This window comes from Olea europaea, unplaced genomic scaffold, assembly GCF_002742605.1.
Source record: "Olea europaea var. sylvestris unplaced genomic scaffold, O_europaea_v1 scaffold1730, whole genome shotgun sequence".
Lineage (NCBI taxonomy): Eukaryota > Viridiplantae > Streptophyta > Magnoliopsida > Lamiales > Oleaceae > Olea > Olea europaea.
Window position 1 is genome coordinate 54,478 of NW_019235005.1, and position 19,857 is coordinate 74,334.

The window sequence follows — 19,857 nt, forward strand, 5'->3', positions numbered from 1 at the left end:
ACTTCTTCAACCTGACCTAATTTAATAAAGAAATTAATTATTCGGAGGCCTAAACAAAGGAATTTGGCTAAAATCCCGTGGTCCAGGGTTTGTGCCCCGGGACCAATTTCTCGTGCCGTTTCCAATCAACCTACCAAATTTTGGCCCATTCCAACACCGTTGCGACAAATGACAAAATTGCCCCTCGTGCTGCTTTTCATTGTTAATTTTCTGTCCAACACTTCTTCAACCTAACATAATTAATAAGGAAATTAATTACTCGGAGGCCTAAACAATTGAATTTGGCTAAAATTTCGTGATCCCGGGTCTATGCCCTAAGTCCAATTTCTCGGGCCATTTCCAATCAACCTACCAAATTTTGGCGCATTCAACAAATGACTAAATTACGCCTGGTGCGGTTTTGCTTTGTTAATTTTCTGTCCAACACTTTTTCAACCTGACATTATTAATAAGGAAATAAATTATTCGGAGGTCTGAACGAAGGAATTTGGCTAAAATCCCGTGATCCCGGGTCTATGCCCCGAATCCAATTTCTCAGCCCGTTTCCAATCAACCTGCCAAATTTCGGCCCATTAAGACACCGTCGCGACAAATGACAAAACTGCCCCATGTGCGATTTTGCATTGTTAATTTTCTGTCCAACACTTCTTCAACTTGACATAATTAATACGAAAATTAATTATTCGAAGGCCTAAACGAACGAATTTGCCTAAAATCCCGTGATCCCGGGTCTATGCCCCGAGGCCCATTTCTCGGGCCGTTTCCAATCAACCTGCCAAATTTCGACCCATTCCGACACCGTCGCAAGAAATGACAAAATTGCCCTTGATGCGGTTTTGCTTTGTTTATTTTCTATCCAACACTTCTTCAGCCTGACATAATTAATAAAGAAATTAATTATTCAAAGGCCTAAACGAAGGAATTTTGCTAAAATCCAGTGATCCTGGGTTTGTGCCCCGAGTCCAATTTCTCGGGCCGTTTCCAATCAACCTGCCAAATTTCGGCCCATTCCGACACCGTCGCGACAAATGACAAAATTGCCCTTGTTGCGGTTTTTCATTGTTAATTTTCTGTCTAACACTTTTTCAACCTAACACAATTAATACGAAAATTAATTATTCGGAGGCCAGACGAAGGAATTTAGCTAAATCTCGTGATACTGAGTCTGTGCCCCGAGTCCAATTTCTCGGGCCGTTTCCAATCAACCTGCCAAATTTCGGCCCATTCCGACACTTTCGCGACAAATGACAAAATTGTCCCAGGCGCGGTTTTACTTTGTTAATTTTCTGTCCAACACTTCATCAAACTGACATAATTTATTGAGGAAATTAATTATTCGAAGGCCAAAACGAAGGAATTTGGCTAAAATCCCTTGATCCAGGATCTGTGCCCCGAGGCCAATTTCTCGCTCCGTTTTCGATCAACACACCAAATTTCGGCCCATTCCGACACCAAATGACAAAATTGCTCCTGGTGCTGTTTTTCTTTGTTAATTTTCATTCCAACACTTCTTCAACCTGACATTATTAATAAGGAAATTAATTATTCGGAGGCCCTAACGAAGGAATTCAGCTAAAATCCCGTGATCCCGGGTCTGTGCCCTGAGTCCAATTTCTCAGCCCGTTTCCAATCAACCTACCAAATTTCAGCCCATTTCAACACCGTCGCGACAAATGACAAAATTACCCCAGGTGCGATTTTGCGTTGTTAATTTTCTGTCCAACACTTTTTCAACCTGACACAATTAATACGAAAATTAATTATTCGGAGGCCTAAACGAACGAATTTGGCTAAAATCCCATGATCCCGGGTTTATGCCCCGAGGCCCATTTCTCGGGCCATTCCCAATCAACATGCCAAATTTCGACCCATTCCGACATCGTCGCGATAAATGACAAAATTGCCCCTGGTGCGGTTTTGCTTTGTTTATTTTCTATCCAACACTTCTTCAACCTGACATAATTAATAAGGAAATTAATTATTCAAAGGCCTAAACGAAGGAATTTTGCTAAAATCCCGTGATCCTGGGTTTGTGCCTCGAGTCCAATTTCTCGGGCTGTTTCCAATCAACCTGCCAAATTTCGGCCCATTCCGACACCGTCCTTGAGTCCAATTTCTCGGGCTGTTTCCAATCAACCTGCCAAATTTCGGCCCATTCCGACACCGTCGCGACAAATGACAAAATTGCACTTGGTATGGTTTTTCATTGTTAATTTTCTGTCAACACTTCTTCAACCTGACATAATTAATAAGGAAATTAATTATTCGGAAGCCTAAACGAAGGAATTTGGCTAAAATCCCGTGATCCCGGATCTATGCCCCGAGTCCAATTTCTCGGGCCGTTTCCAATCAACCTGCAAAATTTCGAACCATTATGACACCGTCGCGACAAATGACAAAATTGCCCGTGGTGAGGTTTTTCTTTGTTAATTTTATGTCCAACACTTCTTCAACCAGACATAATTAATAAGGAATATAATTATTCGGAGTCCTAAACGAAGGAATTTGGCTAAAATCCCTTGATCCCAGGTCTGTGCTCCGAGTCCAATTTCTCGGCCCGTTTCCAATCAACCAGCCAAATTTCGGCCCATACCGATACCGTCGCGACAAATGACAAAATTGCCCCTGGTGCAGTTTTGCTTTGTTAATTTTCTGTCCAACACTTCTTCAACCTGACATAATTAATAAGGAAATTAATTATTCGGAGGCCTAAATGAAGGAATTTGGCTAAAATCCCGTGATCTCGGATCTGTGCCCCGAGTCCAATTTCTAGGGCCGTTTCCAATCAACCTGCAAAATTTCGAACCATTATGACACCGTCGCGACAAATGACAAAATTGCCCCTGGTGAGGTTTTTCTTTGTTAATTTTCTGTCCAACACTTCTTCAACCCGACATAATTAATAAGGAATATAATTATTCGGAGTCCTAAACGAAGGAATTTGGCTAAAATCCCTTGATCCCGGGTCTGTGCTCCGAGTCCAATTTCTCGGCCCGTTTCCAATCAACCAGCCAAATTTCGGCCCATACCGACACCGTCGCGACAAATGACAAAATTGCCCCTGGTGCAGTTTTGCTTTGTTAATTTTCTGTCCAACACTTCTTCAACCTGACATAATTAATAAGGAAATTAATTATTCGGAGGCCTAACGAAGGAATTGGGCTAAAATCCCGTGATCCCGGGTCTGTGCCCCGAGCCCAATTTCTCGGGCCGTTTTCGATCAACCTGTCGAATTTCGGCCCATTCCGACATAGTCCGACAAATGACAAAATTGCCCCTGGCGCGATTTTTCTTTGTTAATTTTCTGTCAAACACTTCTTCAACCTGACATAATTAATAAGGAATAAAATTATTCGGAATCCAATACGATGGAATTTGGCTAAAATCCAATGATCTCGGGTCTGTGCCCCGAGTCCAATTTCTTGGGCCGTTTCCAATCAACCAGCCAAATTTCTGCCCAATCCGACGCCGTCGTGACAAATGACAAAATTGCCCCTGGTGCGATTTTGCGTTGTTAATTTTATGTCCAACACTTCTTCAACCTGACGTAATTAATAAGGAAATTAATTACTCGGAGGCCTAAACGAAGGAATTTTGCTAAAATCCCATGATCCCAAGTCTGTGCCCCGAGTCCAATTTCTCGGGCCGTTTCCAATCAACCTGCCAAATTTCGGCCCATTCCGACATCGTCGCGACAAATGACCAAACTGCCCTTGGTGCGGTTTTCCGTTGTTAATTTTCTGTCCGACACTTATTCAACCTGACATAATTAATACAAAAATTAATTATTCGGAGGCCTAAACGAAGGGATTTGGGTAAAATCCCGTGATCCCGGGTCTATGCCCCGAGGCCCATTTCTAGGGCCGTTTCCAATCAACCTGCCAAATTTCGACCCATTCCGACACTGTCGCGAGAAATGACAAAATTGCCTCTGGTGCGATTTTGCGTTGTTAATTTTCTGTCCAACCCTTCTTCATCCTAACAAAATTAATACGAAAATTAATTATTCGGAGGCCTAAACGAAGGAATTTGGCTAAAATCCCGCGATCTCAGGTCTGTGCCTTGAGCCCAATTTCTCGGGCCATTTCCAATCGACCAGCCAAATTTCGACCCATACCGACACCGTCGCGACAAATGACAAAGTTGCCCCTGGTGCAGTTTTGCTTTGTTAATTTTCGTTCCAGCACTTCTTCAACCTGACATAATTAATAAGGAAATTAATTATTCGAAGGCCTAAACAAAGAAATTGAGCTAAAATCCCGTGATCCCGGGTCTGTGTCCCGAGCCTAATTTCTCGGGCCGTTCCCAATCTACCTGTCGAATTTCAGCCCATTCCGATACCGTCGTGACAAATGACAAAATTGGCCCTGGTGCGGTTTTCCTTTGTTAATTTTCTGTCAAACACTTCTTCAACTTGGCATAATTAATAAGGAAGAAAATTATTCGGAATCCTACAAGAAGGAATTTGGCTAAAATCCTGTGATCCCGGGTCTGTGCCCCGAGTCCTATTCCTCGGGCCGTTTCCAATCAACCACCCAAATTTCAGCCCAATACGACGCCGTCGCGACAAATGAAAAATTACCCCTGGTGAGATTTTGCGTTGTTAATTTTCTGTCCAACACTTCTTCATCGTGACAAAATTAATACGAAAATTAATTATTCGGAGGCCTAAACGAAGGAATTTGGCTAAAATCCCATGATCCCGGCTTTGTGCCCCGAGTCCAATTTCTCGGGCCGTTTCCAATCAACCTGCCAAATTTCGGCCCATTCCAACACCGTCGCGACAAATGACAAAATTGCCCCCGGTGCGGTCATTCTTTTTTAATTTTCTGTCCAACACTTCATCAACCTGACATAAGTAGTAAGGAATATAATTATTCGGAGGCCAAAACGAAGGAATTTGGCTAAAATACCGTGATCCTGGGTCTGTGCCCTGTATCCAATTTCTCAGGCCGTTTCCAATCAACCTACCGAATTTCGGCCCATTCCAACACTGTCACGACAAATGACAAAATTGCCACTGGTGCGATTTTGCGTTGTTAATTTTCTGTCAAACACTTTTTCAACCTGACATAATTAATAAGGAAATTAATTATTCGGAGGCCTAAACGAAGGAATTTGGCCAAATCGCGTGATCCTGAGTCCGTGCCCCGAGTCCAATTTCTCGGGCCGTTCCCAATCAACCTGCCAAATTTCGTCCCATTCCGACACCGTTGCGAAAAATGACAAAATTGCCCCTGGTGCGGTTTTTCTTTGTTAATTTTCTGTCCAACACTTCTTCAACCTGATATAATTAATAAGGAAGTTAATTATTCGGAGGCCTAAACGAAGGAATTTGACAAAAATCCTGTGATCCCGGATCTGTGCCCCGAGTACAATTTCTCAGGCCGTTTCCAATCAACCTGCCAAATTTCGGCCAATTTCGACACCGTCGCAATAAACGATAAAATTGCCCCTGCTGCGATTTTTCTTTGTTAATTTTCTGTCCAACACTTATTCAACCTGACACAATTAATACCAAAATTAATTATTCGGAGGCCTAAACGAAGGAATTTGGCTAAATCCCGTGATCCTAGGTTTGTGCCCCTAGTCCAATTTCTCGGGCCTTTCCCAATCAACCTGCCAAATTTCGTCCCATTTCGACACTGTCGCGAAAAATGACAAAATTGCCCCTGGTGCGGTTTTTCTTTGTTAATTTTCTGTCCAACACTTCTTCAACCGGATATAATTAATAAGGATATTAATTATTCGAAGGCCTAAACGAAGAAATTTGGCTAAAATCCCGTGATCCTGAATTTGTGCCCCGAGTCCAATTTCTCGGGCCATTTCCAATCAACCTGCCAAATTTCGGCCCATTCCGACACCGTCGCGACAAACGACAAAATTGCCCATGGTGCGGTTTTCCTTTGTTAATTTTCTGTCCAACACTTCATCAACCTGACATAATTAACACGAAAATTAATTATTCGGAGGCATAAACGAAGGAATTTGGCTAAATCCTGTGATCCTGGGTCTGTGCCCCGAGTCGAATTTCTCAGGCTGTTTCCAATCAAACTGCCAAATTTCTGTCCGTTCCGACACCGTCGCGACAAATGACAAAATTGCCCCTGGTGCGATTTTTCTTTGTTAATTTTCTGTCCAACACTTCATCAACCTAACATAATTAATAAGGAAATTAATTATACAGAGCCCTAAATGAAGGAATTTGGCTAAAATCCCGTGATCCAGGGTCTGTGCCCCGAGTCTAATTTCTCGGGCGGTTTCCAATCAACCTGCCAAATTTCGGCCTATTCCGACACCGTCGCGACAAATGACAAAATTGTTCTGGTGCAGTTTTACTTTGTTAATTTTCTGTCCAACATTTCTTCAATCTAACATAATTAATAAGAAAATTAATTATTCAAAGGCCTAAACGAAGGAATTTGGCTAAAATCACATGATCTCAGGCCTATACCCTAGTCCAATTTCTTGGGCCGTTTCCAATCAACCTGCAGAATTTCGGACCATTCCGACACCGTCGCACAAATGACAAAATCGCCCATGGTGCTGTTTTTCTTTGTTAATTTTCTATCCAACAATTCTTCAACCTGACATAATTAATAAGGAATATAATTATTCGGAGGCCTAAACGAAGGAATTTGGCTAAAATCCCGTGATCTCGAGTCTGTACCCCAAGTCCAATTTCTCGAGCCGTTTCCAATCAACCTACCGAATTTCGGCCAATTCGACACCGTCTCGATAAATGACAAAATTGTCCCTAGTGCGGTTTTGCGTTGTTAATTTTCTGTCCAACACAACCTGACAAAATTAGTATGAAAATTAATTATTCGGAGGCCTAAACGAAGGAATTTGGCTAAAATCCAAGGTCTGTGCCCCGAGTCCAATATCTCTGGCCGTTTCCAATCATCAACCTGCCGAATTTCGGCCCTTTTCGACACCGTCGCGACAAATGACAAAATTGCCCCTGTGTGGTTTTCCTTTGTTAATTTTCTATCCAACACTTCTTAAACCTGACATAATTAATAAGGAAATTAATTATTCGAAGGCCTAAACGAAGGAATTTGGCAAAAATCTCGTGATCCCGAGTCTGTGCCCCGAGTCCAATTTCTCGGGCAGTTTCAAGTCACCCTGCCAAATTTCGGCCCATTCCGACATCGTCGTGACAAATGACAAAATTGCCCCTGGTACAGTTTTGCGTTGTTAATTTTCTGTCCAACACTTCTTCATCTTGACAAAATTAAAACGGAAATTAATTATTCGAAGGCTTAAACGAAGGAATTTAGCTAAAATCCCGTAATCCCGAGTCTGTGCCCCGAGTTCAATATCTTGGGCCGTTTCCAATCAACCTGCCAAATTTCGGCCCATTCCGACACCGTCGCGACAAATGACAAAATTGCCCTCGGTGCGGTTTTGCTTTGTTAATTCTCTGTCCAAAACTTCTTCAACCTGACATAATTAATAAGGAAATTAATTATTCCGAGACCTAAACGAAGGAATTTGGCAAAATTCTCGTGATCTCGGGTCAAAGCCCCGAGTCCAATTTCTCGGGCCGTTTTCCATCAATCTGCCAAATTTCGGCCCATTCCGACACCGTCGCGACAAATGACAAAATTGCCACTGGTGCAGTTTTGCTTTGTTAATTTTCTGTCCAACACTTCTTCAACCTGACATAATTTATGAGGAAATTAATTATTCGGAGGCCTAGACGAAGAAATTTGGCTAAAATCCCATGATCCCGGGTCTGTGCCGAGAGTCCAATTTCTCAGGCCGTTTCCAATCAACCTGCTGAATTTCGGACAATTCCAACACCGTCACGACAAATGACAAAATTGCCCCGGGTGCAGTTTTACTTTGTTAATTTTCTGTCCAACACTCCTCCAACTTGACATAATTAATAACGAAATTAATTATTCGGAGGCCTAAACGAAGGAATTTGGCTAAAATCCCATGATCCCGGGTCTGTTCCCCGAGTCCAATATCTCGGGCCGTTTCCAATCAATCTGCCGAATTTTGGCCCATTCCGACACCGTCGCGACAAATGACAAAATTGCCACTGGTGCAATTTTTCTTTGTTAATTTTTTGTCCAACATTTCTTCAACCTGACATAATTTATAAAGAAATTAATTATTCGGAGGCCTGAACGAAGGAATTTGGCTAAAATCCCATGATCCCGGGTATGGGCCCAGAGTCCAATTTCTCAGGCCGTTTCCAATCGACCTGTCGAATTTCGGACAATTCCAACACCGTCACGACAAATGATGAAATTGCCCCTGGTGTAGTTTTACTTTGTTAATTTTCTGTCCAACACTCCTCCGACTCGACATAATTAATAAGGAAATTAATTATTCGGAGGCCTAAACGAAGGAATTTGGCTAAAATCCCATGATCCCGGGTCTGTCCCCCGATTCCAATATCTCAGGCCGTTTCCAATCAATCTGCCGAATTTTGGCCCATTCCGACACCGTCGCGACAAATGACAAAATTGCCCCTGGTGCGATTTTGCGTTGTTAATTTTCTGTCCAACACTTCTTCAACCGGACAAAATTAATACGAAAATTAATTATTCGGAGGCCTAAATGACGGAATTATGCTAAATACCCGGGTCTGTGCCCCGAGTCAAATTTCTCAGGCCGTTTCCAATCAACCTGCCGAATTTCGGCCCATTTCGACACCGTCGCGACAAATGAAAAAATTGTCCCTGGTGCAGTTTTGCTTTGTTAATTTTCTGTCCAACACTTCTTCAGTCTGACATAATTAATAAGGAAACTAATTATTCGGAGACCTAAACGAAGAAATTTGTCTAAAATCCAATGATCCTGGGTCTGTGCCCCGAGTACAATTTCTCAGGCCGTTTCCAATCAACCTGCTAAATTTCGACCCTTCCGCCACCTTCGTGACAAATGACAAAATTGCTTCTGGCGCGGTTTTGCGTTGTTAATTTTCTGTCCAACACATCTTTATCCTGAAAAATTAATACGGAATTTAATTATACGGAAGCCTAAATGAAGAAATTTGGCTAAAATCCTGTGATCCATGATCTGTGCCACGAGTCCAATTTCTTGGGCCATTTCCATTCAACCTGCAAGGAATATAATTATTCGAAGACCTAAACGAAGCAATTTGGCTAAAATACTGTGATCCAGGGTCGGTGCCCCGAGTCCAATTTCTCGGGTCGTTTCCAATCAACCTGCCAAATTTCGGCCCATTTCGACACCGTCGCGACGAATGACAAAATTGCCCATGGTGCGATTTTGCGTAGTTAATTTTTTGTCCAACACTTCTTCAACCTGACAATATTAATACGAAAATTCATTATTCGAAGGCCTAAATGAATGAATTTGTCCAAAATTCCGTGTTCCCGAATTTGTACCCCACGTCCAATTTGTCGAGCCGTTTCCAACCAACCTGCCGAATTTCAGCCCATTCCGACACCGTCGCGACAAATGACAAAGTTGCCCCTGGAGCGATTTTTCTTTATTAATTTTCTGTCAACACTTCTTCAACCTGATATAATTAATAAGGAATATAATTATTCGAAGGCATAAACGAGGGAATTTAGCTAAAATACCGTGATCCCGGGTCTATGCCTCGAGTCCAATTTCTCGGGCAGTTTCAAACCAACCAGCCAAATTTCGGCCGATTCCAACACCGTCACGACGAATGACAAAATTACCCATGGTGCGGCTTTGCGTTGTTAATTTTCTATCCAACACATCTTCAACCTAACAAAATTAATACGAAAATTTATTATTCGGAGGCCTAAACGAAGGAATTTGGCTAAAATCCCGTGATCCCGAGTCTGTGCCTCGAGTCCAATTTCTCGGGCCGTTTCCAATCAACCTGCTGAATTTTAGCCCTTTACGACACCGTCGCGACAAATAACAAAATTGCCCCTGGTGCGGTTTTTCTTTGTTAATTTTCTGTTCAACACTTCTTCAACCTGACATAATTAATAAGGAATATAATTATTCGGAGGCCTAAACGTAGGAATTTGGATAAATCCCGTGATCCCGGGTCTGTGCCCCAAGTCCAATTTCTCGGGCCGTTTCCAATTAGCCTGCCAAATTTCGATCAATTCCGACACTGTCGCGACAAATGAAAAAAAATTGCCCCTGGTGCGGTTTTGCTTTGTTAATTTTCTGTCCACCACTTCTACAACCTGGCATAATTAATAAGGAAATTAATTATTCGGAGGCCTAAACGAAGGAATTTGGCTAAAATCCCGTGATCCCAGGTCTGTGCCCCGAGTAAAATTTCTCGGGCCATTTCCAATCAACCACCCAAATTTCGGACCATTCTGGCACCGTCGCGACAAATGACAAAATTGCCCTTGGTGCGATTTTTCTTTGTTAACTTTCTGTCCAACATTTCTTCAACTTGACATAATTAATACGAAAATTAATTATTCGGAGGCCCAAACAAAGGAATTTGGCTAAATCCGGTGATCCTGGGTCCGTGCCCTGAGTCCAATTTCTCGGGCCGTTTCCAATCGACCTGCCAAATTTCAATCCATTCCGACACCGTCGCGACAAATGATAAAATTGCCGCTGGTGCGGTTTTTCTTTGTTAATTTTCTGTCCAACACTTCTTCAACCTGACATAATTAATAAGGAATATAATTATTCAAAATCCTATACGAAGGAATTTGGCAAAAATCCAGTGATTCCGAGTCTGTGCCCCGAGTCCAATTTCTCTGGCCGTATCCAATCAACCTGCCAAATTTCGGCCCATTCCAAAATCGTTGCGGCAAATGACAAAATTGCCCCTGGTTCGATTTTTCTTTGTTAATTTTCTATCCAACACTTCTTCAACCTGACATAATTAATAAGGAATATAATTATTCGGAGGCCTAAAGGAAGGAATTTAGCTAAAATCCCGTGATCCCGGGTCTGTGCCCCGATTCCAATTTCTCTTGCCGTTTCCAATCGACCTTCCAAATTTTGGCCTATTCCGACACTATCATGACAAATGATAAAATTACTCCTGGTGCAGTTTTGCATTGTTAATTTTCTGTCTAGCCCTTCTTCAACCTAACATAATTAATATGAAAATTAATTATTCGGAGGCCTAAACGAAGGAATTTGGCTAAATCCCGTGATCCCAGGTCTGTGGCCCGAGTCCAATTTCTCGGGCAGTTTCCAATCAACTTGCCCAATTTCGGCCCATTCCGACACCGTCGTGAAAAATGACAAAGTTGCCTCTGGTGTAGTTTTTCTTTGTAAATTTTTTGTCCAACACTTCTTCAACCTGACATAATTAATAAGGAATATAATTATTCGAAGCCCTAAACGGAGGAATTTGGCTAAAATACCGTGATCCTGGGTCTGTGCCCCGAGTCCAATTTATCGGGCCGTTTCCAATCAGCCTGCCAAATTTCGGCCCACTCCGACACCGTCGCGACGAACGACAAAATTGCCCATGGTGAGGCTTTGCATGGTAAATTTTCTGTCCAACACTTCTTCAACCTGACAAAATTAATACGAAAATTAATTATTCGGAGGCGTAAATGAAGAAATTTGACTAAAATCCCGTAATCCCGGGTCTGTGCTCCGAGTCCAATTTCTCGGGCCGTTTCCAATCAACCTGCCGAATTTCGGCCCATTCGACACTGTCGCGACAAATGACAAAGTGGCCCCTGGTGCGGTTTTTCTTTGTTAATTTTTTGTCCAACACTTCTTCAACCTGACATAATTAATAAGGAATATAATTATTCGAAGGCCTAAACAAAGGAATTTGGCTAAAATATCGCGATCCGGGTCTGTGCCCCTAGTCCAATTTCTCAGGCCGTTTCGAATCAACCTGTCAAATTTCAGCCCATTTCGATACCGTCACGACGAATGACAAAATTACCCATGTTGCGATTTTGCGTAGTTAATTTTCTGTCCAACGTTTCTTCAACATGACAAAATTAATACGAAAATTCATTATTCGGAGACCTAAATGAAGGAATTTGTCTAAAATCTCGTGATCCCGAATCTGTGCGCCGAGTCCAATTTCTGGGGCCGTCTCCAACCAACCTGCCGAATTTCGGCCCATTCCGACACCGTCGCGACAAATGACAAAGTTGCCCCTGGAGCGGTTTTTCTTTGTTAATTTCCTGTCCTATAATTCTTCAACCTGACAAAATTAATAAGGAAATTAATTATTCGAAGGCCTAAATGAAGGAATTTGGCTAAAATCCTGTGATCCCGAGTATGTGCTCCGAGTCCAATTTCTCGGGCCGTTTCCAATCAACCTGCCGAATTTCGGCCCATTCCGACACCGTCGCAGCAAATCACAAAATTGCCCCTGGTGTGATTTTTCGTTGTTAATTTTCTGTCCAACACTTCTTCAACCTGACATAATTGATAAGGAAATTAATTATTCGGAGGCCTAAACGAAGGAATTTGGCAAAAATCCCGTGATCCCAGGTCTGTGCCCCGAGTCCAATTTCTAGGGTCGTTTCCAATCAACCTGCCAAATTTAGGCCCATTCCGACACCGTCGCGACAAATGACAAAATTGCCCTTGGTTCAATTTTTCTTTGTTAATTTTGTGTCCAACATTTTTTCAACCTGGCATAATTAATACGAAAATTAATTATTCGGAGGCCTACTCGAAGGAATTTGGCTAAATCCCGTGATCCCGGATCTGTGCCCGAGTCCAATTTCTCGGGCCATTTCCAATCAGCCTGCCAAATTTCGGTCCATTCCGACACAATCACGACAAATGAAAAAAATTGCCCCTGGTGCGGTTTTGCTTTGTTAATTTTTTGTCCACCACTTCTTCAACCTGGCATAATTAATAAGGAAATTAATTATTCGGAGGCCTAACGAAGAAATTTGGCTAAAATCCCATGACCCCGAGTCTGTGCCCTGAGTCCCATTTCTCGGGTCGTTTCTAATCAACCTGCCATATTTTGGCCCATTCCGACACCGTCGCGACAAATGACAAAATTGCCCCTGGTGCGATTTTACGTTGTTAATTTTCGGTCCAACAATTCTTTAACCTGACATAATTAATAAGGAAATTAATTATTCGGAGGCCTAAACGAAGGAATTTGGCTAAAATCCCATGATCTCAAGTCAGTGGCCCGAGTCCAAACTTCTTGGGCCGATTCCAATCAACCAACCAATTTTCGACCCATTCCGACACCGTCGCGACGATTGAAAAAATTGCCGATGGTGCGATTTTTCGTAGTTAATTTTTTGTCCAACACTTCTTCAACCTGACAAAATTAATATGAAAATTCATTATTCGAAGGCCTAAACGAAGGAATTTGACTAAAATCCCGTAATCCCAAATCTGTGCCCCGAGTCAAATTTCTCAGGCCATTTCCTATCGACCTGCCGAATTTCGGACCATTCCGACACCGTCGCGACAAATGACAAAGTTGCCCCTGGAGCGATTTTTCTTTGTTAATTTTCTTTCCAACACTTCTTCAACCCAACATAATTAATAAGGAATATAATTATTCGAAGGGCCTAAACGAGGGAATTTAGCTAAAATACGGTGATCCCGGGTCTGTGCCCCGAGTCCAATTTCTAGGGCCGTTTCCAATCGACTTGCCAAATTTCGGCCCATTCCGACATCGTCGCGACGAATGACAAAATTGCCCATGGTGCGGTTTTGCGTTGTTAATTTTCTATCCAACACTTCTTCAACCTGACAAAATTAATACGAAAATTCATTATTCGGAGGCCTAAACGAAAGAATTTGGATAAAATCCCATGATCCCGGGTCTATGCCTTGAGTCCAATTTCTCGGGCCGTTTCCAATCAACCTGTTGAATTTCGGCCCATTCCGACACCTCCGTAACAGATGTTAAAATTGCCCCTTGTACGGTTTTGCGTTGTCAATTTTCTATCCAACACTTCTTCAACTTGACATAATTAATACGGAAATTAATTATTCGGAGGCCTAAACGAAGGAATTTGGCTAAATCCCATGATCCCGGGTCTGTGCCCCGAGTCCAATTTCTCGGGCCGTTTCCAATCAACCTGCCAAATTTTGGCCCATTTCGACATCGTTACGAAAAATGACAAAATTGCCCCTGGTACGGTTTTTCTTTGTTTATTTCCTGTCCAACACTTCCTCAACCTGACATAATTAACAAGGAAATTAATTATACGGAGGCCTCAACGAAGGTATTTAGCATAAATCCCGTGATCCCGACTCTATGCCCTGAGTCCAATTTCTCGGGCCGTTTCCAATCAACCTGCCGATTTTCAGCCCATTCCGACACCGTCGCGACAAATGACAAAATTGCCCCTGGTGTGGTTTTACAATGTTAATTTTCTGTTCAACACTTCTTCAACCTGACATAATTAATACAAAAATTAACTATTCGCAGGCTTAAACGAAGGATTTGGCTAAATCCCATGATCCCAAGTTTGTGCCCTGAGTCCAATTTCTCTGGCCGTTCCCAATCAACCTGCCAAATTTCAGCCCATTTCGATACCGACACGACAAATGACAAAATTGCCCCTGGTACGATTTTTCTTTGTTAATTTTCTGTCCAACACTTCTTCAACCTAACATAGTTAATAAGGAAATTAATTATTCGGAGGCCTAAACGAAGGAATTTGGCTAAAATCCCGTGCACCCGAGTCTGTGCCCCGAGTCCAATTTCTCAAGACGTTTCCAATCAACCAGCCCAATTTCAGCCCATTCCGACACCGTCGCAAATGACAAAATTGCACCTAGTGCGGTTTTACGTTGTTAATTTTCTGTCCAACACTTCTTCAACCTGACATAATTAATACAAAAATTAATTATTCGGAGGTCTAACCGAAGGAATTTGGCTAAATCCCGTGATCCCGGGTCTGTGCCTCAAGTCCAATTTCTCGGGCCGTTTCCAATCAACCTACCAAATTTCTGTCCATTCCGACACCCTCGTGACAAATGACAAAATTGCCCATGGTGCGATTTTGCTTTGTTAATTTTCTGTCCAACCGTTCTTCAACCTGACATAATTAACAAGGAAATTAATTATTCGGGGGCCTAACGAAGAAATTTGGCTAAAATCCCGTGATCCCGAGTCTGTGCCTCAAGTCTAATTTCTCGTGCCGTTTCCAATCAACCTGGCAAATTTTGGCCCATTCCGATACCGCCGCGACAAGTGACAAAGTTGCCCCTGGTGCGATTTTTCTTTGTTAATTTTGTGTCCAACACTTCTTCAACTTGACATAATTAATAAGGAAATTAATTATTCGGAGGTCTAAACGAAGGAATTTAGCTAAAATCCCGTGATCCCGGGTCTGTGCCCCGAGTCCAATTTCACGGGCTGTTTCCAATCAACCTGTCAAATTTCGGCCCATTCTGACACCGTCGCCACAAATGACCAAATTTCCCCTGGTGTGGCTTTTCTTTGTTAATTTTCTATCCAACACTTCTTCAACCTGACATAATTAATAAGGAATATAATTATTCGGAGGCCTAAACGAAGGAATTTGGCTAAAATCCCGTGTTCCCGGGACTGTGCCCCGAGTCCAATTTCTCGGGTCGTTTCCAATCAACCTCCCAAATTTCGGTCCATTCAGACACCGTCGCGGCAAATGACAAAATTGCCCTTGGTGCGGTCTTTCTTTGTTAATTTTCCATCCAACACTTCTTCAACCTGACATAATTGATACGAAAATTAATTATTCGGAGGCCTAAACGAAGGAATTTGGCTAAAATCCCGTAATCCCGGGTCTGTGCCCCGAGTCCAATTTCTCGGGCCGTTTCCAATCAACCTGCCAAATTTCTACCCATTCCTACACTGTCGCGACAAATGACAAAATTGCCCCTGGTGTGATTTTTTCTTTGTTAATTTTCTGTCCAACACTTCTTCAACCTGACATAATTAATACGGAAATTAATTATTCGGGGGCCTAAAGGAAGGAATTTGGCTAAAATATCATGATCCCGGGTCTGTCCCTCGAGTCCAATTTCTCGGGCCGTTTCCAATCAATCTGCCAAATTTCGGCTCATTCCGACACCGTCGCAACAAATGACAAAATTGCCCTTGGTGTGGTTTTGCATCGTTAATTTTCTATCCAACACTTCTTCAACCTGTCATAATTAATACGGAAATTAATTATTCGGAGGCCTAAACGAAAGAATTTGGCTAAAATCCCGTGATCCCGGGTCTGAGCCCCGAGTCCAATTTCTCGGGCTGTTTCCAATCAACCTGCCCAATTCCGACACCGTCGCGACAAATGACAAAATTGCCCCTGGTACAGTTTTGCGTAGTTAATTTTCTGTCCAACACTTCTTCAACCTGTCAAAGTTAATACGAAAATTAATTATTCGGAGGCCTAAACGAAAGAATTTGGGTAAAATCCCGTGATCCCGGGTCTATGCCTCGAGTCCAATTTCTCGGGCCGTTTCCAATCAACCTGTCGAATTTCGGCCCATTCAGACACTGACGTAACAGATGTTAAAATTGCCCCTTGTGCAGTTTTGCGTTGTCAATTTTCTGTCCAACACTTCTTCAACTTGACATAATTAATACGAAAATTAATTATTCGGAGGCCTAAACGAAGAAATTTGGCTAAATCCCATGATCCCGGGTCCATGCCCCGAGTCCAATTTCTTGGGCCATTTCCAATCAACCTGCCAAATTTCGGCCCATTCCGACACCGTTGCGACAAATGACAAAATTGTCGCTGGTGCGGTTTTTCTTTGTTTATTTCCTGTCCAACACTTCTTAAACCTGACATAATTAACAAGGAAATTAATTATTCGGAGGCCTCAACGAAGGTATTTGGCTTAAATCCCGTGATCCCGACTCTATGCCCCGAGTCCAATTACTCGGGCCGTTTCCAATCAACCTACCGAATTTTCGCCCATTCCGACACCGTCGCGACAAATGACAAAATTGCCCCTGGTGCGGTTTTGCAATGTTAATTTTCTGTCCAACACCTCTTCAACCTGAGATAATTAATACGAAAATTAACTATTTGGAGGCCTGAACGAAGGATTTTTCTAAATCCCGTGATCCCGGGTTTGTGCCCTGAGTCCAATTTATCTGGCCGTTCCTAATCAACCTGCCAAATTTCGGCTCATTCCGATACCGACAAGACAAATGACAAAATTGCCCCTGGTACGATTTTTCTTTGTTAATTTTCTATCCAACACTTCTTCAACCTAACATAATTAATAAGGAAATTAATTATTCGGAGGCCTAAACGAAGGAATTTGGCTAAAATCCAGTGAACCCTAGTCTGTACCCCGAGTCCAATTTCTCAGGACGTTTCCAATCAACCTGCCCAATTTCAGCCCATTCCGACACCGTCGTAAATGACAAAATTGCCCCTGGTGCGGTTTTGCATTCTTAATTTTCTGTCCAATACTTCTTCAAACTGACATAATTAATACGAAAATTAATTATTCGGAGGTCTAATCGAAGAAATTTGGCCAAATCCCATGATCCCGGGTCTGTGCCTTGAGTCCAATTTCTCGGGCCGTTTCCAATCAACCAGCCAAATTTCGGTCCATTCCGACACCCTCGCGACAAATGACAAAATTGCCCATGGTGCGATTTTGCTTTGTTAATTTTCTGTCCAACACTTCTTCAACCTGACATAATTAATGAGGAAACCTTGGTGCGGTCTTTCTTTGTTAATTTTCTGTCCAACACTTCTTCAACCTGACATAATTAATGAGGAAATTAATTATTCGGAGGCCTAACGAAGGAATTTGGCTAAAATCCCGTGATCCCGGGTCTGTGGCTTGAGTCTAATTTCTCGGGCCGTTTTCGATAAACCTGCCAAATTTCGGCCGATTCTGACACCGTCCCGACAAATGGCAAAATTGCCCCGGGTGCGATTTTTCTTTGTTTATTTTCTGTCCAAAACTTCTTCAACCTAACATAATTAATAAGGAAATTAATTATTCGGAGACCTAAACAAAGGAATTTGGCTAAAATCCCGTGATCCCGGGTCTATGCCCCTGGTGAGGTTTTCCGTTGTTAATTTTATGTCCAACACTTCTTCAACTTGACATAATTAATACGAAAATTAATTATTTGGTGGCCTAAATGAAGGAATTTGGCTAAATCCCGTGATCCTGGGTCTGTGACCCGAGTTCAATTTATTTGGCCGTTTCCAATCAACCTGCCAAATTTCGGCTCATTCCGACCCCGTCGCGACAAACGACAAAATTGCCCCTGGTGCGGTTTTTCTTTGTTAATTTTCTGTCCAACACTTCTTCAACCTGACATAATTAATAAAGAAATTAATTATTCGGACGCCTAAACGAAGGAATTTGGCTAAAATCCTGTGATCCCGGGTCGGTGCCCCGAGTCTAATTTCTCGTGCCGTTTCCAATCAACCTGGCAAATTTCGGTCCATTCCGACACCGTCGCGACAATTGACAAAATTTCCCCTGGTGCGGTTTTGCTTCGTTAATTTTATGTCCAACACTTCTTCAATCTGACATAATTAATACGGAAATTAATTATTCGGAGACCTAAACAAAGGAATTTGGCTAAAATTCCGTGATCCCGGGTCTGTGCCCCGAATCCAATTTCTCCGGCAGTTTCCAATCAACCTGCGAAATTCGGCCCATTCATACATCGTCGCGACGAATAACAAAATTTCCCCGGGTGCCGTTTTTCTTCGTTAATTTTCTGTCCAACACTTCTTCAACCTGACATAATTAATAAAGAAATTAATTATTCGGACGCCTAAACGAAGGAATTTGGCTAAAATCCCGTGATCCCGGGTCTGTGCCCCGAGTCTAATTTCTCGTGCCGTTTCCAATCAACCTGACAAATTTCGGCCCATTCCGACACCGTCGCGACAAGTTAATTTTATGTCCAACACTTCTTCAATCTGACATAATTAATACGGAAATTAATTATTCGGAGACCTAAACAAAGAAATTTGGCTAAAATCCCACGATCCCGGGTCTGTGCCCCGAATCCAATTTCTCCAGCAGTTTCCAATCAACCTGCCAAATTCGGCCCATTCTTACATCCTCGCGACAAATAACAAAATTTCCCCGGGTGCGGTTTTTCTTTGTTAATTTTCTTTCCAACAGTTCTTCAACCTGATATAATTAATAACGAAATTAATTATTCGAAGGCCTAAACGAAGGAATTTGGCTAAAATCCCGTGATCCCGGGTCTGTACCCCGAGCCTAATTTCTCGGGTTGTTTCCAATCAACCTGCCAAATTTTGGTCCATTCAGACACCGTCGCGGCAAATCCCAAAATTGCCCTTGGTGCGGTCTTTCTTTGTTAATTTTCCATCCAACACTTTTTCAACCTGACATAATTGATACGAAAATTAATTATTCGGAGGCCTAAACGAAGGAATTTGGTTAAAATCCCGTAATCCCGGGTCTATGCCCCAAGTCCAATTTCTCGGGCCGTTTCCAATCAACCTGCCAAATTTCAGCCCATTCCTACACCGTCGCGACAAATGACAAAATTGCCCCTGGTGCGATTTTTCTTTGTTAATTTTCTGTTCAATACTTCTTCAACCTGTCATAATTAATACGGAAATTAATTATTCGGAGGCCTAAACGAAGGAATTTGGCTAAAATCCCGTGATCCCGGGTCTGAGCCCCGAGTCCAATTTCTCGGGCCGTTTCCAATCAACCTGCCCAATTCGGCCCATTCCGACACCGTCGCGACAAATGACAAAATTGCCCCTGGTACAGTTTTGCGTTGTTAATTTTCTGTCCAACACTTCTTCAACCTGTCAAAGTTAATACGAAAATTAATTATTCGGAGGCCTAAACGAAAGAATTTGGGTAAAATCCCGTGATCCCGGGTCTATGCCTCGAGTCCAATTTCTCGGGCCGTTTCCAATCAACCTGTCGAATTTCGGCCCATTCAGACACCGCCGTAACAAATGTTAAAATTGCCCCTTGTGCAGTTTTGCG